Source organism: Sorex araneus, chromosome 6 (assembly GCF_027595985.1).
Source record: "Sorex araneus isolate mSorAra2 chromosome 6, mSorAra2.pri, whole genome shotgun sequence".
NCBI lineage: Eukaryota > Metazoa > Chordata > Mammalia > Eulipotyphla > Soricidae > Sorex > Sorex araneus.
In genome coordinates this window covers 8389866-8417155 of record NC_073307.1, presented here as the reverse complement: position 1 = coordinate 8417155, position 27290 = coordinate 8389866, and the positions used below count along the sequence as shown (strand labels likewise).

General features: G+C 44.1%; 1 protein-coding gene across 47 annotated transcripts in view; it reads right to left on the bottom strand.

Moving 5' to 3' along the window:
- ANK2 (ankyrin 2) overlaps nucleotides 1-27290 on the bottom strand; it is a 580173-nt gene that overhangs the window by 148578 nt on the left and 404305 nt on the right. The window lies entirely within an intron of this gene.

Sequence of the window (27290 nt, the reverse complement as noted above, 5' to 3'; positions counted from 1 at the left end):
TAGCAGCTATACAAATTAATGTTCGCATTATGTTTTCTCATTTATCCATTCATAACTATTTAAGCAGACCACCATTATCTTGAATGTACACAGTTCAGTGGACACCTTTAAAGAAATAAATTATTAATCATACCAGTGTCATGTCAGACTAAAAGTCTAAATATTTTTTTTAATCTGCTTTTTTAAAAATTGAGATTGTAAGTAAGGAAGCAGCTAGGACAGAAGAACAATGAACAACATTCATACTTATTAGCATCCTAATTCATCAGGTATTCTGCAAAGGAGCATTTGGAGCAAAAACATCACATTTGAAAAATATATCAGTTCACTTAAACCTCTTGTTCAATGCAATCAATGAACTAGCAAGCAATATATCAAATATATATTTATTATTTTTGAGAAGAACCATTCTGATAGCCTATCGTTTATTTATTCTTAGATCCATTCATGTGAATTTTTGCTAATATCCCAGCCACTGGGCTGGGCCATCGTAGGACACTAAAGATAAATTAGGCAGATAAATCAGACAGACACCAGCCTGCACTACATTAATCTTATAACATTACCATGCAGTCAGATGTTTTTTTTAATGACTAGAATGTTATAGTGTGAGCTTAAAACTCAGCTTAGCACTGTAGCACTGCTGTCCCATTATTCATCAATTTGCTTGGGCAGGCACCAGTAATGTCTCCATTGTGAGACTTGTTATTATTTTTGGCATATCGAATACGCCACTGATAGCTTGCCAGGCTCTGCCGTGCGGGCAGGATACTCTTGGTAGCTTGCTGGGCTCTCCAAGAGGGACAGAAATATTGAACCCAGGTCGGCCACATGCAAGGCAAACACCCTACCCGCTGTGCTATCACTCAAGTTAGCAAAATTCCCTTTCTTTAGATGATCCGAAGTATGTGATACATCATTAAGAGGGGAAAAACAGGTCTGGAGTGATAGCACAGCGGGTAGGGCATTTGCCATGCATGTGGCCGACCCGGGTTCAATTCCCAGCATCCCATATGGTCCCCTGAGCACCTCCAGGAGTGATTCCTGAGTGCAGAGCCAGGAGTGACCCCTGTGCATCACCTTGTGTGATCTAAAAAGCAAAAAAAAAAAAAAAAGGGGGGGGAAACACTTGAAAAAAATATATATCTATATTCTCACTTTGGGGCCAGACCTGGCAGTGCTCAGGACATCCTGACTCTGTGCTCAGGAATCGCTCCTGGTGATACTCAGGGAACCAGGCACAGTGCTAGGGACAGAAGCAGGGTCCGCCATATGCAAGGCAAGTGACCTGATCTCTGGCCCCACCTGAAAATCTTTTTTTTTTTTAAATCTTATATTCATAAGCTCTCAAACCCCAACAAAATCAAGCCAAAATCTTAAACATAGTTGGATCCCTTAAGAGAACTCTTGTATTAAGAAATATATGAACAGAGATTAAACCAGGAATGTTCAAAAGTTAAAAGGAGACTGAAAACTTTGGTACTGAACCTGGCCAACATCTGGCAAAAAGATAAGGCACACCAGCAGAACAAGAACAATAACTTCAAATTTGACGATATAGAAAACCATACAAGCTACAAATGGTGGAATAAAATTTTAAACTAAGAAGCCTTACAATAGTAATGGAAATGACAGTTTTGCAAGCTTCAGGAATAACTTGCTCGTGGATGACCATAGTTTGAAAAACAAAGCAAACAAATGAAATGTAATGTATTTTAAGAACACTGAAGAGGTGGCGGGAGTATGAATTAGAGACAGAAAAGAAAGGTAAGCAAGTGAGGGTGGTTAAAAAGATGAGTCAGGGGCCAGAAAAAATACTACAGTGGTCAGGAGCCGGTACACATCAAAAAGAGTAAGAACAGGGGCTGGAGTGATAACATAGAGGGTAGGGCATTTGGCTGACCTGGGTTCGATTTCCAGCATCCCATATGGTCCCCTGAGCACCCCCAGGAGTTAATTCCTGAGTACATGAGCCAGGAGTAAGCTCTGTGCATCGCCAGTGTGACCCAAAAAGCCAAAAAAAAAAAAAAAAAGAGTAAGAACAATCAGTGCTGGCACTGATGCGGGAGAAAGGGACTCTCATTCATTGTTGGTGGGAACTCTGATTGTCCACCTCTTTTGGAAAACAATATGGGCATTCCCCAAAAAAAATAGAAATTGAGCTTCCATATGACCCAGCAATACCATTTCTGGAAATATAGCCCTGGGGTGCAAAAACACAGCAGAAATGACATCTGCACTTGTATGTTCATTGCAGCTCTGTTCACAATGGCCAGAATCTGGAAACAACCCAAGTGCCTATTAAAGAAACTATGGTACCACTACACCATGAAATACTATAAAGCTGTTAGGAAAAAAAATAAAGTCATGAAATTTGCTTATAAATGGATGGACATGGAGAGTATCATGCTGAGAGAAATAAGTTAGAAGAAGGACAGACGCAGAATGACTGCAATCATTTGTGAAATACAGAAAAACAAAAACCCATAGTATGGGACTAACACCCAAGGATAGTAGAAAAGAGGTCCATGATCAAAAGCCTGCCTCAAGGGCTGGGGGAGAGGACAGCTGGGATAGAGAAGGGACCATGATGGCTGGATATATGTGCTGGAAGGGGGTAGAGGAACAAACATAATGACCTCTCAGCATCTGTACTGCAAGCCGTATGCGAGGGGAGAGGGGGAGAAGAAGAAGAAAGAAGAAAGTAGAGAGGAGGAGGAGGAGGAGGAGGAGGAGGAGGAGGAGGAGGAGGAGGACTGACTGCCACGGAGGCAGGCTGGGAGGGGCTTTGGGGGATATTGGTTGTGGAAAATGTACACTGGTGGAGGGATGGGTGTCGGGACATTGCACGACTGAAACCGATCATGAAAGCTCTGTAACTGTATCTCACAGTAATTTAATTAAAATGTATTTAATTAATTTTTTTTTAAAGACCCAAAAAAAGATGGGTGGGCTGGAATGGGACACACCCATGACAAGAAAAAGGCGGGAATACAGAAAGAAAGAGAACGTGTTGGCACTGGGCCTAGTAAGATAGTACAGGGGGAAAGGGACTCGCCGGGCACACAGCTGACCTCCAGGTCAATCCCGGGCCATGGCGGCTCCCCAATAACCACCAGGGGTCACTCCTGCACACAGAGCCAGGAAGAGACCCTGAACACCACTGAGAGCAGCCCCAAAATGAGGAGGGAGGGAGGGAGGGAGGGAGGGAGGGAGGGAGGGAGGAGGGAAGGAAGGAAGGAAGGAAGGAAGGAAGGAAGGAAGGAAGGAAGGAAGGAAGGAAGGAAGGAAGGAAGGAAGGAAGGAAGGAAGGAAGGAAGGAAGGGAGGGGAAGGGGAAGGGAAGGGAGGGGAGGAGGGAAGGAATGCATAACAGGAACAGGATAAAACAACTTGCTGCCCCATTTCCCTGGCAGAGCATTTGTGCGGAAGGAAGGGGAGTGCAGAGTGGGAGTGGGGGTCAGCCTGGTGCAGGGAAGGGGCTGTGTCTTCTTCAGGCTCCTGTCCTGGATCCCCCCAAGCTCAGCAGTGAGTGGCCGTGGGCCCCTGATGGTGCTCCCAGCCTCCACACTGGGCACAGGGCGCCTCGGAACCCGCCGCAGTCACCTTCTGGTGGTGCTGGGGCTTGTTCAGACCTGGGGGCTGGGGTTCGGGACAGCACACATGGTACGGGCTGAGGAAGGCCCCCCAAATATACCCGCCTCCCAGCACAGCAGTGGGGGACCTGGCGGTCATGCAGAAAGACCTTGAGATGGGGTGGTCCTAGATGAGATACGGCCACAGGAGTCCTCACGGGAGGGAGGTGGGAGGGAGTACGGAGGGTACAGGGGAAACCAGCGACGCCAGTACCTGAGCATCGCTCCCGGTTACTGCTGGCTCTGTGTCTGGTGTCACTCCCACACGGCTTAGGGGCAAACACGGTGGATACTGTTTTGGCATATCAAATACGCCACGGGTAGCTCACCAGGCTCTGCCGTGCAGGTGGGATACTCTCAGTAGCTTGCCAGGCTCTCCGAGAGAGATGGAGGAATCGAACCCTGGTCGGCTGTGTGCAAGGTAAACGCCTACCCACTGTATCGCTCCAGTCAATGATGGCCACTTAGTACCTGTACTGCAAATCATAACACCCAAAGGGAGAGAGAAAGAGGGAATGTGCCTGCCACAGAGGTCGGGGGGGGATTGGAGGAGGTAGGGAGAGGGATACTGGGAACATTGGTGGTGGAGAATGGGCACTGGTGGAGGGATGAGTGTAGGATAACATTGGGTTTGTCCTTTCAGCCTTGCCGTAGGTAACTTAGTTTACCTTAAAGCAATGTCCTTCCTGTATGGACACAGGAAGACAGTTAATATTATGCTTTGTATCTTGGGAGTTGATTGACTCCAAATAATATTTACTCCTGGGCTTTCTCGACTCAGTTGCCCTTAGTTCCTAGCACCCCAAAAGTAGGGTCCCGACAAGGGACTGAATGGACCCAGGGCAAGCTGTGAACTACCCTGGCATCGAAATGGGCCAGGCCAAAGCATCACAGTACTCAACTATAAGTTGAGAACATGGTCATAGACAAATGCTGTCATGATCAAAAAGTAACGATGAGACTAGGACCCTGCTGGGGTTAGGAAGACTAACCTGGCCTGAGGACTGTGGTCTGGAATATATACTGAATGTCCTCCTGAAGATCCAAACTTTAAGTCTGATATATCTCTTACTGTGCTCATACAGAATGACATTGCTAGAAATACTAGAAGTAGATTTACTACAACTAATTAAGTGGATTACTAGCTGAGGAAGGAAGAAAGCAACACACCCTGGATGGGATCTTGCCCTTGAGCGGATCTCCTAGTAATCTAGAGTAATCTCCTTAGATGAGATTTTGTTAATCTCCTGGAGGAGTGGTCTTACCCCTCTTTGTTGATTGTTAATGTTCAACCCACTTTTGTGTCACCACCCTATGTGACTGCTATATAAACTAAGACTGAAGGAGAAGGGGGAGAAGACATTGAAGCAGAGCACAAGGCAAAAGAGAATCAGGGAGTCATCGGAGCCAGAAGCGGGGGGGGGGGGGGGGAAGAAAAAGCACAACGCCTGTGAGAGTCAGACTCAGAGTCAGAAGTAAGGGTCAAAGTCAGAAGTGAGAGCGAGGGGCTGGAGTGATAGCATAGCGAGTAGGGCGTTTGCCTTGCACGCGGCTGACCAGGTTCGATTCCCAGCATCCCATATGGTCTCCTGAGCACTGCCAGGAATGATTCCTGAGTGCAAAGCCAGGAGTAACCCGTGAGCATCACCGGGTGTGACCCAAAAAGCAAAAAAAAGAAAAAGAAGTGAGAGCGAGAAGGGCCCCAGAGAGACGCAGAAGGGTTCCAGAGAGAGAGAGAGAGAGAGAGAGAGAGAGAGAGAGAGATCAGAAGAAGAGAGATCGGAAGAGACCAGAGGAGAAACGACAGAGACAGAGAGACAAGATAGAAGAGAGCACAGCGGCACACACAGAAGCAGAGCACAAAGGAGAAGCCATCCCAATCCGGTCCATACATAGTGGCTTGAGAGCACTGAATGCAATCAGAGAGGGAGAGAGAGGGGGAGAGAGAGAGAGAGAGAGAGAGAGAGAGAGAGAGAGCCAGCCGCCCCGAGAGCCCACGAACACACATCATTGCATCCCTTCCGCGCGTGCATTTATATTTTTTACAGATGAGTGCTCGAGCATTGTATGACTGAAACATAACCATGAAAGTTTGTAAGTCTGTAACTGTATCTCACAGTGATACATAAATAAACACATAAATAAATAAATAAATAAATAAATAAATAAATAAATAAATAAACGAAAAACCCCGCTTTGGGTTTAAAGAGGACCTAGAACAAGGCACTGCAATGGGCCAGATTTATCCGAAGGAAGTCACGGGCGAGGCAGTAGGAAGCGCCTGGCTGTGATTTCTGGGTGCACCGAGTCACAAAGAGGGGAAGTCAGATACGGCAACACAGACAGTCTTTCCAGGAAGGGTCAGACCAGGCAGGTTGGCGTGGGGGGAGCAGGAACAGCGGGGTGAGGGGTGAGGGGGAGCAGGGGGCCGGTCTCAGCTGGCAGCTAAGAATCTGGAATTAATTCCTAAGCCTGTAAGTCACTGAGGGTTTTCAGCAGGGCCGAGGGGTCACGGGGGTGATATTTGCATTTCAAAGGGGTTTGATTTGTAGGGGTAGGACGACCTGGAAAGCAGAGTAGCAGGAGGGTTTCTGTGATAATCCAGATGACAAATGAAGATCAGAAAGGTTCCTGCCCTTTTGATAGTTATAGTAATTGAGGATGGATGCATTTATTGTCTACTTCATGGTTCCTCCAAAGATTAGAAACAAATAATTTAGTCGTCATTGAAAATATTTCTCAGGTTTTTTGAAAGGGCATAACCCTTTTTCTTCCCATCTATAAACTGTGCTGTATTTTGCGAATTCAAATACTTGTTTTATTCTGCTACTGTGTTTGTAGAACTGAGAATCTGCCCCGTTTTCCTGAGGGGTGTAACGATGAAACAGCGATCAGGGCCTCGCTGGTTTCTTTGGGTAACTGGATCAGCTAAAAACACTGCAAGCATAATTTAATGTATTTTTCTTTCTTTATTGAAAATTTCAAAATTATATTTTGGTTTACAACACTAATAATGGTTCATTATTAGTATTAGTATTTTACAATACTAATAATGGTTCCTCACAAATATAATTCCATGAATATTGCTATACCTACTTAACAAATACTGAGGTTTTCGGAATACTTTAAAAGCAAGTAGCCATATTAATGTTGACATGTCCTGTCATAGAAATGACACAGGGACAATGTCAACATACAAAGTAATGAATGGTTTAGAACTGATGTTTTAGGTAAGGAGCCAATTGCTAACAGCTATTATTATTATCAAACCTTTGGGCATTAATTCTGCTGTCACCTATAACCTAATTGTTGTTCCCTTATGCAAATAAAGATTCATCTGTTGAATAACTTAGGATGACTTCTGTCTTAACATAAGCGGATGTTACCATTTCATTTAAAGGGTCTATTTTATAGCAATAAATATGTTCCAAAGTTTTTCTCCTAGGATAAGACGCAGTGGCTGGAGAGGAACAAACCTGGTATAATCATCGTTCCCACCCTCCAAAGCAAAAGGGACAACTGAATTCACAGAAGAAACACAGGGCAAATGCTGTAGAGAGCAAACCACAACGCCACAGAGACAGGTGAGCAAGGGCGTGAGGGCGCTGAAGAGTGGGAAGGAGGAACAGTCGAGGGTAGAGGAAAGTCTAGCCCCACCCAGGGACCAGAATGGAAATCGGGCTGGGGGGGGGGGGGGAAACAAAGACAGTAGTAGCTCCAGAGGAGAACTGAAATGTTCTTAACTGTTCATTTCTTCTGTGTCCTTTTCCTGTCCCTGTAGCAACATGGTGTTGGTAGGATGTGTTTACTCTGCAACTTCTTTGGGGGAACTTGTTTACTTAGGAGAATTCTGTTCTCTAAGCCTGAATATGAGCCTACTGGTTATTGTGGAAAAAAATAAAAGAATAGTAAGTAAAATAAATTACTCCACCTGAGTAAAAACCAAACTAAGAATGTATTCTGAAAAGCATAAAGCGAGCTAAATATTAAAAAATAAAAAATGCAAAAGGTCTTAGCAATTTATATTCAGAAAATAAGACTTCCAAGCTAAGGATAAACCCTCAAGCGATTTCATTTATCAGCCATAAGCTAAAAGTTGTAAGTTATTATGGAAATTTCAAATACTGCTTAAATTAATATAACTAAATTATTTGATTTGCTCTTGTATGCAGTCCTATGCTGCTAAGCTTATTATGGATCTTTCAGTGATTAAACACTTTTTTATGCAACCCAACAATTTCACTTCTGACCTCTATCCCCCAAACACAAACTATGAATTCATAAAGGTATCTACACACTTGTGTTCACTGCAGCTCTCAGAACAACAGCCAAGATCTGGAAACAACTCAAATGTTCAACAACAGAAGAGTGGGTAAGAAACTGTGGCATATATTCACCATGGAATATTACTCAGCTATAAGAAAAGCTGGAATCCTGAAGTTTGCTGCAAGTCAGCTGGACTGTGCTCTTAAAACATAAGCATTATTGTAAATGACAATACTTAATGGGGCGGAAGAGATAGTACAGTGGGTAGGGCCTTCGCCTTGCGCACAGCCAAATCGGGTTCCATCCTCAACATCCCATATGGTCCCCTGAGCACCTCCAGGAGTAATTCCTGAGTGCAGAGCCAGGAGTAACCCCTGAGCATCACCAAGTATGGCTCCAAAACAAAACAAAAACCATGTAAACAAAAAACCTGAAACACTGCTTGAATAAGATTAGATTATTTTTTTCTGCCCTATTTTCCTAGATGGGCTGGAGCAATAGCACAGCGGTTGGGCTTTCGCCTTTCACACGGCCAACCCGTGTTCCATTCCTCCGCCCCTATCAGAGAGTATCGAGCCCGCATGGCAGAGCCTGGCAAGCTACCTGTGTGTATTGGATATGCCAGAAACAGTAACAATAAGTCTCTCAATGAGAGATGTTACTGGTGCCCGCTCGAACAAATTGAATTTTCCTAGATGAAAAAAATACTAAATCTGGAAAAAAAACAACAACTGATCATTACACAAGAGAGGACTTGTTTTTGTTTTTGTTTTGTTTTGTTTTGTTTTGCTTTCTGAGTTACACCTGGAGATGCACAGGGGTTACCCCTGGCTCTGCACTCAGGAATCACTCCTGGCGGTGCTTGGGGGACCATATGGGATGCTGGAAATCGAACCCAGGTCGACCGTGTGCAAGGCAAATGCCCTACCCGCTGTGCTATCACTCCAGCCTCAAGAGAGGAGATTTTATCCCTGAGATCACAGGTGGCCATAGAGTTGGCTGAGGTAGGGGAAGATGCGCAGATAAACAGCTGCAGAGATGAGAACACTTAGCCCCTTGCTGGTCATCTCATTTCTCAGGCCTCAACACATGTCACTCTTGGAGAAGCGTCAATACATCACACACAGTAGGTGCTTAATTTTATTTTACTTTCACTCTCTATTTTATTTTTAACAATAAAACGTTGCTAAAAGGGTGGGTGAATAGTGCAGAAAAGAATGCCAGCTCTTTTTTTCAGCTAGGGTGGCTTTAAAGCATCTCAAAAGACATTGACACTATTTCTTTTACTTTAATCATTGGAGAGAGGGTCACTTCTGGAAGTGCTCGGGGGAGTAATTGGTGCCAGGGATTGAACCCTGAGCTCCCACATGCAAACTGTGCTCATGTAAGAATAATGGCGCAGATCAGAATAATGGATACACATTTCTCCCTTAGAATTAAGAGTGCTTGTGCTTACAGATAATCAAACTGTATTATTTAAACATGCAAAACAGCTGACAGGTATGCTATACTTGTTTACTGAAGGCATTCTTTTAAGTTGTTTCATGGGTGCACACATCAACACAGATGACTTATTGGGAATCCTGGAACTGTGGTGTAGGTCAGAGTTGAAGGTGGATTTTCAGCTCTTTCAAGACGTCTTTCAAGACAAACGCTAACGTGTCATGAAGGTATCCAATCACAGCGAATGTTTTTTTGGACTGTCCATGTGCAATTATGCTCCAAATTCAATGACACACCATGAAAATAAACGGATATTCCAGAATACAGACGTGATTGTATAGTTTTTAATTTGTTACTAAACCAATGACTGCTGAACACACACACACACACACACACACACACACACACACACACACACACACACACACACACACACACACAGCTCCCTGTCAGAGGAGGAGCTCACTCTCTCTCCCCCTGGACCATGGACCAACTTAGTCATGTGCTTCCACTGCACTGATGACGGAAATGACGGGGAGAGACTTCATGGCAGGGGTTTAAGGACCGTGGGCCAGAAAGACTGTACAGTGGACAAGACTCTTGCCTTGCACGCCATGTACAACGCAGCTCCGTGACAGGCAGCTCCGACGGATCCCTGAGTACCGCCAGAAGTAAGCCCAGAGCAGCACTGGGTGTGGCCCTCCAGCTAAAATAAACTAGTGAAACCCTGACCCCCACCCCCGCACTGCCCGGCTCGCTCTGGGTTCATCTGCTTTGGAGGAAACGAGTGGCCAGTGGTGCGGCTGATTCCAGCAGTGGGGGCGGATGCGGGTGAAACCGCCTGAGACCTCCCATTGGCAGTAGGGGGAATTTGCCAAGGATGTGACCTGCCCTGGGGGGCTCCAGCCCCAGGGATGAGCCCCTGCAAGGCTCAGCCTGATCAACAGCTTCATTCAAGTCTCTGGAGGCGGCTGAGCTATAACCGCACACCTATGCCACTGGTGGGCTTCTGATGAGAAACGGCAAGGGGACAATAAGTGCTCATGAAAGCTGTTTCCAGATTTTGGCTATTGTGAACAGTGCTGCAATGAATACATAGGTACAGATGTCATTTCCACTGTGCTCTTTTGCATCCTCAGGATATAGTCCCAGAAGTGGTATTGCGGGGTCATATGGAAGCTCAATTTCTAGTTTTTGAAGGACTGTCCATATGTTTTCCAGAAAGGCTGGACCAGTCAGCATTCCCACCAACAGTGAAGGAGCATCCCTTTTCCCCCCATCCACGCCAGCACTGGTTGCTCTTGTTCTTTTCAATGTGTGCCAGTCTCTGTGGTGTGAGATGATATCTCATTGTTGTTTTGATTTGCATCCCCCTGATGACTAGGAATATGGATCATTTTTTCATGTGCTTTTTGGCCATTTGTATTTCTTTTTTGAGGAAACCTGTTCATTTCTTCTCCCCATTTTTTTTGGCTTTTTTGGGGTCACACCCAGCGATGCTCAGGGGTTACTCCTGGCTTTGCACTCAGGAATCACTCCTGGCGGTGCTTGGGGGACCATATGGGATGCCGGGGATCGAACCCGGGTTGGCCGCATGCAAGGCAAATGCCCTACCCATTGTACTATCGCTCCCGCCCCTCTTCTCCCCATTTTTTGATGGAGTTGGAGGTTTTTTTCTTATACAATTCTACTAATGTCTTGTATATCCTGGATATTAATCTCTTATCAGATAGGTATTGGGTAAATATTCTTTCCCATTCTGTGGACTCTTTCTGTATTCTGGTCACTGTTTCTTTTGAAGTGCAGAAGCTTCTTAGTTTGATGTAGTCCCATTTGTTTATGTTTGCTTCCACTTGCATGGTCAGTGCTGTTTCGCCCTTAAAGATGCTTTTAGCTTCAATGTCATGGAGAGTTCTGCCTACATTTTCTTCTATAACCTTATAGATTCATGTCTGATACTGAGGTCAAAATATGGAAACAACCCGAGTGCCCTAGAACAGATGACTGGTTAAAGAAATTTTGGTACATCTACACAATGGAATACTATGTAGCTGTTAGGAGAGATGAAGTCATGAAGTTTGCTTATAAATGGATAAACATGGATTGTATCATTCTAAGTGAAATGAGTCAGAAAGAGAGGGAGAGACCTAGAGAGACTGCACTCATTTGTGGAGTGTAGGGTGGCATCACATGAGGCTGACACTCAAGGATCGTAGATACAAGGGTCAGAAGGATTGTCCTATAGCTGGAAGACTGCTTCATGAGCAGAGGGGAGAAGGCAGATGGAACAGAGAAGGGATCACTAAGAAAATGATGGCTGGAGGAACCAGTTGGGATGGGAGATGCATGCCGAAAGTAGATAATGGACCAAACATGATGACCTCTCAGTGTGTGTGTTGCAAGCTATAATGCCCAAAAGTAGAGAGAGAATATGGGAAATATTGTTTACCATGGAGGCAGGGGGAGGGTGGGAAAGGGGGGGTATACCCGGGATATTGGTGGTGGGGAATGTGCACTGGTGGAGGGATGGGTGTTTGATCATTGTGAGATTGTAACCCAAACATGAAAGCTTGTAACTATCTCACAGTGATTCAATAAAATTTAAAAAAAATTTAAAAAAATGTTCATGACGGCATCAGGCCCTGTGTGCTGGAACAGTTGTTGTCTAGTAATAACCAACAAGTATGAGTTCCACCAATCAGTGCACAGTTCACCAGACAACCAAGCTCACTCTCTCACACCACTGCCTTCTGCCTCCAGAGAGGAATTTACATCCTGTTCCTTTCAAAGATTCTAGTCCTAGAGCTTTAATTAAAAAAAAAATCAAAATGAAACATAAACCACTGGAAAGAAAAGGCCACTCATTTTATTATTTTTAGATTTTTATTTTAGTTTTCAGTTTAGGGGCCACATCCCGGGATGCTCGGGGCTGACTCCAGGCTCTGCACTCAGGAATCACTCCTGGTGAGTTTTTTCAGCATTTTAACCCTGAGGTCACAAACAGCAGCCTCTAGAGTTGACTGAGGTAGGGGAAGATGTACTGATAAATACAGACAAGAGATACTTAGACCCTCCTCAGTCACCTCAACACGTGTCACTCTCAGAGAGGCTTCAGTGCTTCACACACAGTGGTCTCCAGTGCTTGGGAGACCATGTGGGATTCTGGGGATAGAACCTGGGTCGGCCACATGCAAGGCAAACACTACTGTACTGTCGCTCTGGCCATGTCTAGATTTTTAAAGCTTCATGAAAGTAGAGACCTTTATCAAGAATCTTATTTGAATATGTCACTAAGGAAAATCCAAGATATAGAATTCAAAGGAAACCTTGACTAAATAAACAAAATATCTTTGTTTGTTTGTTCGTTTGCGGCCACACACTCAGCAAGCTCAGGGCTTACTCCTGACTCTGCACTCAGGAATTACTCCTGGCAGTGCATGGGGGACCATGTGGGATGCTGAAACTTGAACTCAGACTGGATACTTGTAAGGCCAGTGCCTGGCCCGCCGTACTATCTCTCTAGCCCCAGTCAGCTTGTTTTGGAGTGTTAAAATACTCTCACTCAGCGCATGTTTCTACTTCCAGCTCGACAGAGGGTTAGTTATGAGAGTAAAAAGTAGTTTTTAACATGTTGATGCCAGCGCTGCAATTTGCATTAATAAAACTACACTCAAGTCTGAACCGCAGGCGGCACACACTGGCAGCAAACTAGTAAACAAAAAATTCTAAGTATTTGAATACTTTATGGTTTTGAACATTTTCCTCAAATCTGAAGTGAAGCATTCAAATGAATAGCATCAGACCCAAATTCTGCCCAGGTGGGTCTACCACTGTAAACACCCTTCAAAATACTAGTTAGCCTAGGAACTCTAAGAACAGAAGGACAGCATGACTGCTGTCAGATCCTGGCTCAGTGACAACTGTGCATCAGAGTCTTCCTCAGCCCCATCTGCCAGGAAAATGGTCTCTACACTGTGTTGTGGCAAGAAGGGCTTTCTAAGACCCTTCTTGAGAATGGTGCATTTTCAGGGGCTGCAGGGATAGGAGAATAGGAAGGGCGATTGCCTGGCCCGCAGCTAACTGGGTTTAATTCTCGGCATCCCCCAAGCACCAAAAGGAGCAATTTCTCAGTGTGGAGCTAGGAGCAATCCCTGAGCATCGCTGGGTGTGCTATGCCCCCCTGAAAAAGAAAAAAGAAGAAAGAAAAAAGAACGGTGCATTTTTGGCACTCTCATTGAAAACTCAGAGACAAAGCAGCCTATTCTGGGTTTATCACAAACTCTCCTTTGAATGGCTTGATGAGAGGAGAGGCTGAGAAGCATCCCAAAAACGATCACCGAGTTTTAAGGTCAGGATGATTCAAAAGAGTTTCCCTAAATATATCATGAACACACAGCTGCAGGGGATGTTGGAAAAAAAAACAACCCATCGGGTACAAATTGTAGTCACATAGGACTATTGTGTGGAAGAACAGGAGGTAGATGGGAAGCTGGGGTGGCAGAGGAGGCAGAGGACCAACAGCACTGTCAGACACATCTCAGATGATCCACACTTGACAACCACTTGCCAGGGGCAGGACACAGAGGCGCTGACTAAACAGCTAAGTGAGATCAAGTGATTAGCACTGTAGATCTTTCCAGGGAGGCTGCGGATAGCCGCGCGTGTCTGACGGTCTGGTCTCACCTGCACCTCTCTGTTGTAAGCTTTCCTTTCTGGATGACTGAGGATCCCAACTCTCAGGGCACACCCACAAGCATGTGCGAATGGGGAAATCACCCACGACAGAATAACGTCCCCATCCACCTCAAACCACCCCGACCTGATCCAGTGCCCTCAGCGGAAACCCAAACTTCTGTCTTGTCACTGTTCAGTCAGTTTCCTGAGTTCTCCTCAGCCCGTGCTCCAGGGGTGAGCAGGACATGGCATTCCAAGGACTAGCTTGGTGGAGAATGTCCATCTGTCCATCTCTCAGGCATGAGGATTCTTCCAGTGGTTATGTTCATGGGTAAGAAATTCAAGATGGGGCTCCCGAGGAGAGAAAGGACCTCACACTTCGTATCTGTGCTTGAAGCCTAATATCCAATGAAATGAGTAACTCTGTGTGACCCCTGGAAATAAACACTTGGGGGACTGAGAGGCATCCTTCAAGTTACACACCACATAAAGTGTGTAGCTTCGATTTGAACCCACCACTCGCTAACTCAAAAGTTCTGCTCTTTCCGCTAGACTATTTTGCCATGTACTTTCACGAATTTGACAGATGGCATTTTATCATGTCTGGGTACTGCTGTCACTGTCACTGTCATCTCGTTGCTCATCGGATTTGCTCAAGTGGGTACCAGTAACGTCTCCATTGTGAGACTTGTTGTTACTGTTTTTGGCATATTGAATAAGCCACGGGTAGCTTGCCAGGCTCTGCCATGTGGGCGGGATACTCTCGGTAGCTTGCCCGGCTCTCCGAGAGGAATCAAACCCGTGTTGGCCGCGTGCAAGGCAAATGCCCTACCCACTGTGCTATAGCTCCAGCTCTGGGTATTGCTAACATCAGAAAAGACCCCCCGAAGAGAGACTCTGTATTCTTCTGGGGTTTACCCTTTCTTTGTTTTCAGCTTCCTAGGGATCAGCGACCAACATTGGAACTATTTTATATCTTCCAAGTGACTTACATCACTGCCTCTGAAACACCGACCACAAAGAATCCTCTCCAAAACGAGTTTTCACACACCACTCTCCTGCAACGTCACTTTACGGGGACCATGGCTGCTGGCCCATTTTCACAGAAGACAGCTAAAGATCGAGACCTTTTCCACTTTACTCATTAGCATCTTACGAGCCAAACTTCCATGCATTTTCTGACTGTCTTCCAGATTTCCTTGTCTTGCAGGTATTTCTAAACTCATCAAGTGCAATTCTCCGTCCTAACAGTGCAGTTCTTCATTCTCCCCATTGGGAAAAGGCTCCTCTACGTTCCGCCCTCTGACACCTTCTTTCTCTGACAGTGCCTGGCTCCAGGGAATCTTCCACTAACGCTGGAGTCTGATCAATTCTAGTCTTGCTCCTAGGAGACAGTCTGTTCCTTTTATAATTAAGATCATAGACAAGCTTCAGCTGTTTGCCTCTGAGTCTTGTCTACCCCTCCGCTCTGCAGGGACCATGTATGAACAGGTTCTTGTCTGGTCCCTGTGTTGGTGTCCGAGCACCCAGCCCACTTCTGAGTCCTCTAAAGCTGGTGGTTTTCCTTTTGGTCTATTTGATTCCTTTCCAGAAAGTTAGAGATCACTCAGATGTGTTGATTTTGTCCTACAGTCAAGCTTAAAATGTGAGGCACTTACCACTGCCTCATTCTACAGCGATCTGAGGTGGCAGGTGCTCTTTCACCCACCCTCATGTAACTCCAAAATTGCGGAAAATGTCTATTCTGTGTTCTGCTTCACGAAAACAAACAAACGTCGCATTAAACTGCTAAGCTATGGCCGCATACGTTGCTTGTATCTTCGGATGAGTTAACAAAAACTTCTTAGTTTTTGTTAAAGTCAAGAGAGATTTTTTTCAAGTCATAGAGGAAATAAATTATTTTTTTTCTTTTTTGGTTTTTGGGCCACACCTCGTAATGGCTTACTCCTGGCTCTGTGCCCAGGGAACTATGTGAGTGCTGTGAATCAAACTTGGATGGGCCTCACGCAAGCAAAGCAAGTGTCCTACCTGCTATACTATCTCTTCAGCCCCTTTCCCCACCAAAAGGATTTTAAGAGAATAAAAAGGTTTCAAATCAAATGCCTGCACTACAGTTGATGTCTCTGAGGACACTGTCTTTGTTTTTGACATCATCCTGGTTTTCTCTGGAGAAAAAAAAAAAGGCCCTGGTATTCCTTGGGGGAATCTACACTTTCTTCACCTAGTTCATGAAATTCCAATTCCCATCTCCGTCTTCATCTTCAGGTTCCTGGGAGGGCATCAGATTACTTCAAGCAATCCACACTGCCCACCAGTACTTGGATGCAGTGACTGGTTCAAGTCTGGGTGAGAATTATGATGATCTCACTCGTCAAATTCAGAATGTTCCTCTGAAGATGGAACAGAGAGGCTCCTTTACTCTGACTCTGAACAATGGCAGAAAGCTGGATGGCTCATACTCAGGCTTCACGAGGGAAGCCAGCCTGGAACTAAGCTGGCATTGCAGAAACCATAGCCATGAGTGAGAACATGGTGCAGAAACAGTGCAGTAACTACTTAATAGGACATGGATGATAACAAAGAGAGCCCCTTTTAAAACTGTGGTATATCTACACAATGGAATACTATGCAGCTGTTAGGAGAGACGAAGTCATGAAATTTGCTTACAAGTGGATGGACATGGGGAGTATCATGCCAAGTGAAATGAGTCAGAAAGAGAGGGACAGTCATAGAAGGACTGCGCTCATTTGTGGAATATAAAATAACATAATATGAGACTGAGACCCAAGGACAGTAGGTACAAGGACCAGACATAGTGCCCCATAGTTGGAAGCCTGCCTCGTGAGCTCGTGGAGAAGGCAGCTGGAAGAAAGAAGAGATCACTAAGATAATGAGGATAGAAGGAATCGTTTGGGATGGGAGATGTGTGCTGAAAGTAGATAAAGGACTAAACATGATAACCTCTCAGTATCTGCATTGCAAACCATAAGGCCCAAAAGTAGAGAGAGAAATAGGGGAAACTGTCAGCTATGGAGGCAGGGAAAGGTCTGGAAAGGAGGGGTGTGTATTGAGGACTTTGTCAGTGGAGAATGTGCACTGGTGGAGGGATGGGTGTTTGATTATTGTATGACTAAAACTCAAATATGAAAGCTTTGTAACTGTATCTCACAATGATATGGTTGAAAAAAAGAAAAATAAGGAAGGCTATATGGGATGGATGCCAGGGATGAAAACCCGGTCACTGGTGTGTAAGGCCGCATGCAAGGCAAACACCGTACCTGCTGTGGTATCGCTCCAGCCCCTGAGGTACACATCTTTTTGAAAACATGAAAGGGGTTTTGAGAATGAGGTGAAATTTCAAAAATAATAAAGCAGGTGAACCATTTCCAGCAGGAAACAAATTTGCTCTTGCAAGTGATGGGGTTTAAATAAAATTTGCTGGAGACAGAAAGATAGTACACAGGCAGGGCGCTAGTCTTGTACCTGGGATACCTGGATTGATCCTGGCACCTCACATAGTCCCCTGAGCCAATATCACTGCCAAGAGTGATCCCTGAGCAAAGAGGCAGAAGTAAGCCCTGAGCACTGTTGGTGTGACCCAAAAACTAATAGATAAATAGCTCTGTCGTCCCGTTGTTCATCAATTTGTTCTAGCGGGCACCAGTAACATCTCCATTGTGAGATTTCTTGTTACTGTTTTTGGCATATTGAATACGCCATGGGTAGCTTGCCAGGCTCTGCTGTGAAACATAAGTAAATAAATAAAATCTGTGAATAACATTTTTCTTTCATTATTAATTTTGTACACATAAAGCTTTTTATTTCAGTTGTTGACAGATTTGTAAGTTTATCTATTTCCACAGCTACCAGAATACACAGACAGTCTACAGAATGGGAAAGGATATTCACCCAATAGCCATCGGATAAGGGGTTGATATCAAGGATACGAGGCACTGGTTAAACTCCATAAGAAGAAAACATCCAACCCCATCAGAAAATGGGGCAATGAAATGAACAGAAACTTTCTCAAGGAAGAAAATCGAATGGCTAAGAGACACATGAAAAAATGCTCCTCATCACTAATCATCAGGGAGATGCAAATCAAAACAACAATGAGATACCATCTCACACCACAGAGACTGGCCCACATCCAACAGAACAAAAGTGACCGGTGTTGGTACGAATGTGGGGAGAAAGGGACTCTCCTTCACTGCTGATGGGAATGCCGACTGGTTCAGCCCCTTTGGAAAACAGTATGGACGCTTCTCAAAAAATTAGAAATTGAGCTCCCATTTGACCCAGCAATACCATTTCTGGGAGTATATCCCGGAGATGCAAAAAAGTATAGTAAAGTGACATCTGCACCTATATGTTCATTGCAGCACTGTTCACAATAGCCAGAATCTGGAAAAAAACCTGAGTGCCCGAGAACAGATGACTGGCTAAAGAAACTTTGGTACATCAACACAATGGAATACTATGCAGCTGTTAGAAAAGATGAAGTCATGAAATTTGCATATAGGTGGATCACCATGGAAGATATGTTAAGTGAAATGAGTCAGAAAGAGAGGGACAGACATAGAAAGATTGCACTCATTTGTGGAACATAAAGTAACAGAATGGGAGACTAACACTCAAGAATAGTAGAGATAAGTATCAAGAGGAGTACTCCACAGATTGGAAGCTGACCTCACATGAAGGTGAAGAAGCAGCTCTGATAGAGAAGGGATCACCAAGCAAAAGGTGCTAGGCAGGCCCACTAGGGATGGGAGATACGGGCTGAAAATAGACCATAAACAGAAGAAGATGCCTACTTAATGCCTCTGTAGCAAACCACAACACCCAAAAAGAGAGAGCGAGCAAATGGGAATGCCCTACCACAGAGGCAGGGTGGGGTGAAGGGGACAGGGAGGGGGTGGTGGGAGGGATGCTGGGACCATTGGTGGTGGAAAATGGGCACTGGTGGAGGAATGGGCACTCGATCATTGTATGACTGAAACATAAGCATGAAAACCTGTTAAGTCTGTAAATTTGTCTCACGGTGATTCACTAATAAAATAAAAAAAATTAAAAAGTTAAAAAATTAAAAATTAAAATTAAAAACAGCCAAATAAAATAAAATAAATAAGTTTATCTATTTCCAGATAAAAAAGTTCTCAGTATACACATATAATTTAATAATAATCTATATAAATGTCTTTATGTTCTTTATGCAATAAATAATTTTAACAATAAACCCAAAATTAAATTTGCAGATACTGTGCCCTACTCTTTATAGAAGTAATGAAAACTTCCAGAAGCAGAGATAAAACTTTAACATGAAGTTCATTACAATTTAAATTTGAAATTGAGTAAGAACTAGCCTCTGATTCATCTTCTTTTAAAAAATTGTTTCAATATTTCCAAATCGCTGAACATCTTTAGTACATAATAAAAAATACTCAGTTTGCTTGGGGTTATTTATAATATACTTTTTTAGCAACTTCATAAATAACTCAGTGGATCAGTGACAAGAGGAAATATGTCACTTCCAAAAGCAAATGTGTTGGTGATTGTGTATAGACCTGTGTTAATACACTGACAAAATTAACTCTAGAACAATCTATGGGAGGTATTAATGCTATCCCAACAGAGTGAAATCTATAAACTATTTGGTATCTAGCCATACTAATGAAACTGATAAGAATTTTATTATTTTGTAAGTGAATAAGTATCATGAGGAACAAACAATTTTGACTCTTCAGACCCAAATTTTCAAAACAAGCGGCAACTCTTTTACTTATTGCAGACTTGTCTCTACCTAACCTCACATAATTGAAATATTATATGTATAAAAAAAACCCCTCATGGTATAATTAAGTATTTGGGGCTATAAAGTCATACAAGCATCTTTTTTTTTTCTTTTTGCTTTTTGGGTCACACCCAACAATTGCACAGGAGTTACTCCTGCTTCATACACTCAAGAATTACTCCTGGCGGTGCTCAGAGGACCATATGGGATGCTGGGACTCTAACTTGGGTCGGCCACATGCAAGGCAAACACTTAACACTCCAGCCCTCTCTTTTACTTCTTAAGTGCTACTTCAGGTCTTCACAAAAAACATCTGACATCAAAACACTCGATGTGGGACTGGAGAGATAATGCAGAGGTTAAGGCACTCGCCTCGGATGTGGTCAACCTCAGTTCAGTCCACCTCTGGCATTGCACATGGACCTCTGAGCTCTGCCAGGAGTGATCCCTGAGCACGGAATCAGGAGTCCGCTCTGAGCACCGCCAGGTGTGGCCCAAAAGAAAACAAAAGCAACAAACAAACAAAAGCTACATCCAGCCTTTCTTTTTTATTATTGAATCACTGTAAGGTAGTTACAAAGCTTTCATGTTTGAGTTTCAGTCATACAATGATTGAACACTCGTTCCTCCACCAGTGCACATCTTCCATCACCAGTGTCCCCACTATCCACCCCCCCCACGTCCCAACCCTCCCCTTCACAGGGCTGAGAGCAAGTTTAGACCGAGAGAGGCCCAGGTTTGATCCCCACCCAGCACCTCCAGTGAGAGTGACCCCCAGACACTGAGAGAGGAGCCCCTGGGCAACACTGGATAGAACCAAAAAACAAACAAGCAAAGTAACAATTTTCTATGGTTCATTTGGACCAACTCATCAAAAGTCACATTTCTTATATTCCTACCAACACCTGTAACTAGTAGCTCTGACTTTGTCAGTGAACACACACAGAAGCTGCTCAGAGAGCAATTTTACTGACAAGACACACGTCCAGAACATCTTCTCGATGAAATCAAATGACTTCCCCCTTCCGCAATATCAATCCCTTTTTTACAATTAAAGACTAGAGTTCCTTCCCATGCGGCTTCAAACAAAAGTTAAAACATATAGCTGAGGACACGCAGACATAAAGACACACTGACATTCTCTATTGGGATTTGAACTGTATTTTTTTCACTTTTCAACATTTTCCTGCCTTTGATTCCAAAAGATTTGCTGCAAAGAGCTCAGAACTCAGCGGTGCCCAGAGTTACCAACATTCCAAAATCCTCCAATGAGAAAACAAAACAAATGAACAAAATTTCAAACTCCTAGACACTGAGAACAGAAAAGGGGTTGGGTGGTCTGAAATAGGGAATAGCAGGTCAAAGTCTACTCCCTATCTCTCTTGGAAATAAGTTATGAGGATCTGATAGAGCAGCTACAGTTTAGTCCATCACACAGAATTGCAGCGATAAAATTTTCTCAGAGATGTTAAACTTTCCCACCAAAAAGAAAGATAGATCGTGATGAACTCAAAAGGTAGGGTGTGTGTATGTGGGGGGGGGGTAAATCCTTTCACAATGAATATCTATATCACATCATTGGGTTAGACAAAAAGTATCTGATCATTTTATTTGTCACGTTCCAAAATATCTGTAAAAATTAATTTTAAAGTTATCTATGAAAGATTAATAAATAAGTGTTATTCAAACCGGATGCCTTGGTAACTTTTATTTGCTGCCATGATTTTACATTTTTAAGGGTTTTTTTGGGTGTTGTCTTTATTTATTTATTTTTGGTTTGGGGGCTATACCTGGCTGTGCTCAGGACTAGCTTTGTGCTGAGGGATCACTCCTGGCAGTCTTGGGGACCACATGGGATATCAGGCATAGAACCCCAGTCAGCCGAGGGCAAGGTAAGCGCTATACCTGCTGTACTATCTCTCTGGCTCCACATCTTCATTTTCTGATAGCACAGCGGGTAGGGCATTTGCCTTGCATGCGGCTGACCCAGGTTCGATCCCTCCGTTCCTCTCGGAGAGCCCAGCAAGCTACCAAGAGTATCCCACCCGCACAGCAGAGCCTGGCAAGCTCCCCGTGCCAAAAACAGTAACAACAAGTTTCACAATGGAGATGTTACTGGTGCCTGCTCGAGCAAATCGATGAGCAACAGGAAGACAGTGACAGTGACAGTGATCTTTGCCTCTAAGATGGCTCTGAAGCTCTTGAGCATTTGCCCATATGTGAGCTGCAGGGATGAGGGTGTCGGGGAGCTGAGGGCTGACCAGGGACTGCCGCCCACTCTGACTGTTCACTGTGGTCCAGGTAGCCCTCCTTTGTACTCCAGAGGGGAACAGATGGGTTTTCTGTCAAAATTGAACTGCATTTCTCTACTGAGAGAAAGATGGAACTCTGCCAATTTTCTCTCCTCCCTACAGTTCTTACCTTGCTATAAATTTAGTTCTTTGAAAATTCAGTAATATGGGACTAGCATGGGCTCAACAGATAAAATAAGGAGATATCTACAAAAATTGGGCTACACTAGCACGCGACAGGGACGAATGGAGATGTTACTGGGGCCCGTTTGAGCAAATCGATGAGCAACAAGATGACAAATGATGCAAGTAATCTACAAAAATATGGATTTGAGGATGTCTGCACAAGCACTCATTTACATTCCAGGAAAAAATGGCAACCAGTATTTAGCCTTTTCAATACCACCTATACCCAGAAAAATGAGCCTAATGACAAAAGGACATGCTTTATTTTTGTTTGTCTGTTTTTGTTTTGTTTTCATGCCACATTCAACAATGTTCAGCACTTATTCCTGACTCTGCACTCAGGAATCACTCCAGGCAGGGTTCAAGGGGCCATATCATGTATTTTAGCTATGCATGTATGTGTTTACATACATGTATTTACCAATGTGTGTAGGTATATGTTTGCGAACATGTGAATACACACATACATGTACATGTGTGTATGTGTGTATATACGTGTATGTGCGTGTGCATTTAGCAAATTCGTGGATTTAATGTTGGAACTGGACTTCAATACACAGTAATAATTTCATTCTATGCAAATCTTTAAAAACATCAATTCTCATGTATATTGAAACACTGGAGGGTTTTAACTTTGTTGATCATCACTGTAACTTCAGAAAATCTGCAAATTGCAACAGTATTTTTCTTAGTTTAAAAAGAAAAACCAGAAACCTTATTAAGAAATGTATACATCTAAAGGGGAAAACAGTGCCAAAAACTGTGGCCCACACTCTCATTTTATATACTACGCCTGAGTGTGTCTGTGTGAGAAAGAATGTGTGCCTGTGTGTGTGTGTGTGAGAGAGAGAGAGAGAGAACAGAATGTTCCAATATGAGCTTTTGTTTTGAGAGCTGAGGATGGTTCCGTGGCCATATGGAAGCCGCTTATTGTACCGGGCACGCTGGCCAACTTGGAGACTGTCTTCCTCGTCAACACCCAATTCAAATTTTCTGTGACAATGGGCGTAGGTCAATGAAGAATAACTGTTGGAAGGTACACCTGAAAAGGTGTTAGTGGCTGTGGGCACCCCGACCCCTGACGTTCTGAGGAGACAATCAAGGATCATGTGATCTTGCAACCAGTTATTCATGTCAGGGTTTGAACATCTCAATGTCAAGAACAAAATCGCAGCGGGATCAGATCTGTGTTCCAAGGAGCAACGTGTCCTTTTGGAGTAACATCTCCCGGATGAAAGGAACAGGGCAATGAGACAAAATCATTCAAGAAAAACAGAAGGAAAAGTTTAGTTTTAAATGATGTCAGGGGCTAGAGCAATAGTTCAGCAAATGAAACAGCTGCATGGTACACTATCAACCTGGGTTCAATCCCAACCACCAACCACTGCCAGGACTGATCCCTGAGCACAGAGCTAAGAGTCAGTCCTGAGCACAGCCAGGTGTGGTCCAAAAAAGAAAAAGAAAAAGAAGTTCAGACTACAGAACATCTTATTTGGACTCAACACTAAAATAAGATGAAAAGAAAAAAATTACAGAACCTCCTGTTTCCATAATGAAAGAACGGGAAGCCAAGAAATTCAAGAAAAGCAGAATATGACATAGATAGGGAAAAAGTGTTTCCAAAAAGACATCAAAAGTCAATTTCAGAAAGAATATTTATATCTCCCAAGTGTTAAAAATGGTGCGTGGTCCAACAGCTCACTAAGGGAATGGCTCAACTGCCAAAGTCTCAAGTCTGAGGAGATCTTGGGGTGTACTTTTCCCCCTAGTTACCTCGCTTTGGGGCAAAGCTGTCAGTTATTCCCAGCTTCTGAGTCAGTAAATCACTGCTGACTCACAATTACAAAGATAAAATGAGATTAAGTAACATACAACAATATACTTTAAAATGAAGAATTTGAATGCAAGAGTCTGCTTACATTCATAGTTTGGACTATGGTTCAGTGGTAGCTACAATCTGTTCTAAACCAGATGCGCTCTCTCTCTTCCTCTCTCTCACTCGCTCGCTCGCTCTTTCTCTTACACACACACACACACACACACACACACACACACACACACACACACACACTTCTTCCAAGTGTCTCTTGGGACACCAGAGAGGTACCATATTGGGTTGAGCATTTATTTTGCATGTAGGACGTCCAGGTTTGATCCTTGACACCCCATGATCTCCCCAAGAACCACCAGGATCCACTCCCAAGAGCACAGAGCTTGGAGTAGCCAGAGCACAACTGGCCCCCCAAATAAACCAACAGCAAACAAAAAAAATGAGGCTTTTCCTGGGGTCTCTAAGCCCACCCCTTCTTCTCACTGATCACACATTCCTTCCCGTGACTCTCAGGGACTGGGAACATCTTAGATTCATGGAACCTGTAAGAGTCAAAAAGGCTCCAGCTCTCCATGAATGCTTCCCTTGGCTTCGGGCTCGGGCCACACCCGGTGGTGATGAGTCTATACCCAGCCAGGACTGAGAGGTGGTCCAGGCAGTATGTGGGAGGTGCCAGGGGGCAACCCTGGGCCTCCTGCATACGCTGCTCGTGCTCCATCCCTCCCAGACTCCTCAGGCTCTTCCCGAAAGCTCTATAGTCTCATGCTTCACGATCCCCTTTGTTCCTGTCATACGGAGACGGGAACTACTCTAGAATGCAGTCTTGTTTTAAATTATGGCCAGATAGACACTATATAAACTAAACTGCTTTGTGAAAATAAAACACAGAAAGCTATTTCCAGGTTTCTGTATTTAATAGCTTTCTGTGTTTAATGCGAACAGTCATGATGATTTTTATGATTTTACATAAGGTGAGGCAGAACCTGGCAAGCTCTCCGTGGCGTATTCAATATGCCACATACAGTAACAATAATGGGTCTCATTCCCCTGACCCGGAAAGAGTCTCCAATACGGCACCATTTGGAAGGACGAGTAAGGAGAGGCTGCTAAAATCTCAGGGCTGGGACGAATGAAGATGTTACTGGCACCAGCTCGAGCAAATCGATGAACAATGGGATGACAGTGATACATAAGGTAAACACAATGAAGATTGACAGAAAATAATTTCCTCCTCTATAGGGAACAAAAAGTCCCATTTTTATAGAGAAAGTGAAAGGAGGGAAATTTCTCAGGCTAAATTTCCTTGGTAGTGAGAGTGAAATCTCTTTCACGTTTTCAACAACTTTTTTTTTTTTTTTTTTTTTTTTTTTTTGCAGAGCGCTCACAGTTCAAATTCGTCAAAGATGCTAAGTGCAAACTTTCTACCTTATGCTCTTTGCAAGGATCGGACTTTCTGGAGAATCTGCTGATTTGGGCCTTCCTCAGGATTGGGCCAGAAGAAAAAGAAATTTAAAAAGTCTCTGCAGGGGGCTGGAGCGACAGCACAGCGGGGAGGGCGTTTGCCTTGCACGCGGCCGACCCGGGTTCAAATCCCAGCATCCCATAGGGTCCCCTGAGCACGGCCAGGAGTAATTCCTGAGTGCAGAGCCAGGAGTAACCCCTGTGCATCACCAGGTGTGACCCAAAAAGAAAAAAAAAAGTCTCTGCGGTGAAAGAAGCACAGATACGGGACAATGAAAAGCAGCGTTGCCTGGATATGTTTATGGGCAAGAACATGAACCACCTGAGTCTCGCCTGCAGGTGAGGAAACAGGTTCAAAGCGACCTGGCAGACAGAGAACAAAGACGAGACGGGAGCCCGCATTCCTGTCGGCACCGCCGGCACCCTTCACACCTGCTGTGCTCAGTGGAATGACTGACATTCCCGGGGAACGCTCACATGTGCTGAACACACATGTATACGGTCAGCCGCCAACATGAGCGGGGCTTTACACCAAAGCTGCAAGGAAATTAAGGAAAAGTGTTCTTCTTGGGATGTGAATTGCCTGACAGGAACTGTAGAATTGATCAGAAATAAGCCTGGGTGGTTACATTTTAAAGGGCAAGTGGGTCAGAGCAATAGTGTGGTGGGTAGTACATTATAGCCTTGCACTCGACTGACCCAGGTTCAATCCCCGGCATCCTATATGCTCCACTGTGCACCACCAGGAGTAACTCCTAAGTATACAGCCAGGAGTAACCCCTGAGCATCTCTAGCTGTGACCCAAAATGGAAAAAGAGCAGGTAGGGTGTTTGCCTTGCACGCGGCCGTCCCGGGTTTGATTCCTCCATCCCTCTTGGGGAGCCCAGCAAGCTAATGAGAGTATCCCGCCCGCATGGCAGAGCCTGGCAAGATACCCATGGCAGATTTGATGTGCCAAAAACAGTAACAACAAGTCTCATGATGGAGACGTTACTGGGGCCCGCTGGAGCAAATCAATGAACAATGGGACGACAGTGCTACAGGGTTATCTACAAATGTTGAAAGGAACTTACGACTCTGACAAAACTTTTTCAAAGTAGGGGCTGAAGCCAGAGAGGTCAGACAGGGGTTAAGGCACCAGCCTTGCATACGGCTGACCCCATTCAACTGCCTGCACTGCATCCAACTCCTGAGCACAGCCAGCAGTAATCTGTGAGCACAGAGCCAGGAGTAAACTCTCTGAGCACAGCTAGGTATGGCCCCAAGCGGCACACCCCCACCTCCCGCAACAAATCCAATTGTATCCTAAATAAGATGGAGCTAGAGAGAATTATCTGGGGCAAAGGACTTGTGCAGGATCTCAACAGTCCTAAAATCATGAATTCGCATACAGAAATGAGCCGAACAACTTGTTTTATACATAAGTCTAGCACTTTAAGTTTAATCCTTAAATTAAAAAATATCCTAAGTAATAAAAAATTTTCTAAGTAATAAAAATATCCTAAGTAATTAAACAATTAAATTCATATCCTAATAATGCCATGGACTTTATGAAAGAATTACTTGGATTTCTTTCAAAAAGGTCGTTGCTGTTATTGATTTGTCTTACTCCAAGACATTCTCACAATATAAAAATCAGTTTGAAGTTTTTCAGCAAGCTACTCTGCAATGTAAATTTTAACTGAGCTAGTTATCTTCAATGCAAAGATGTTA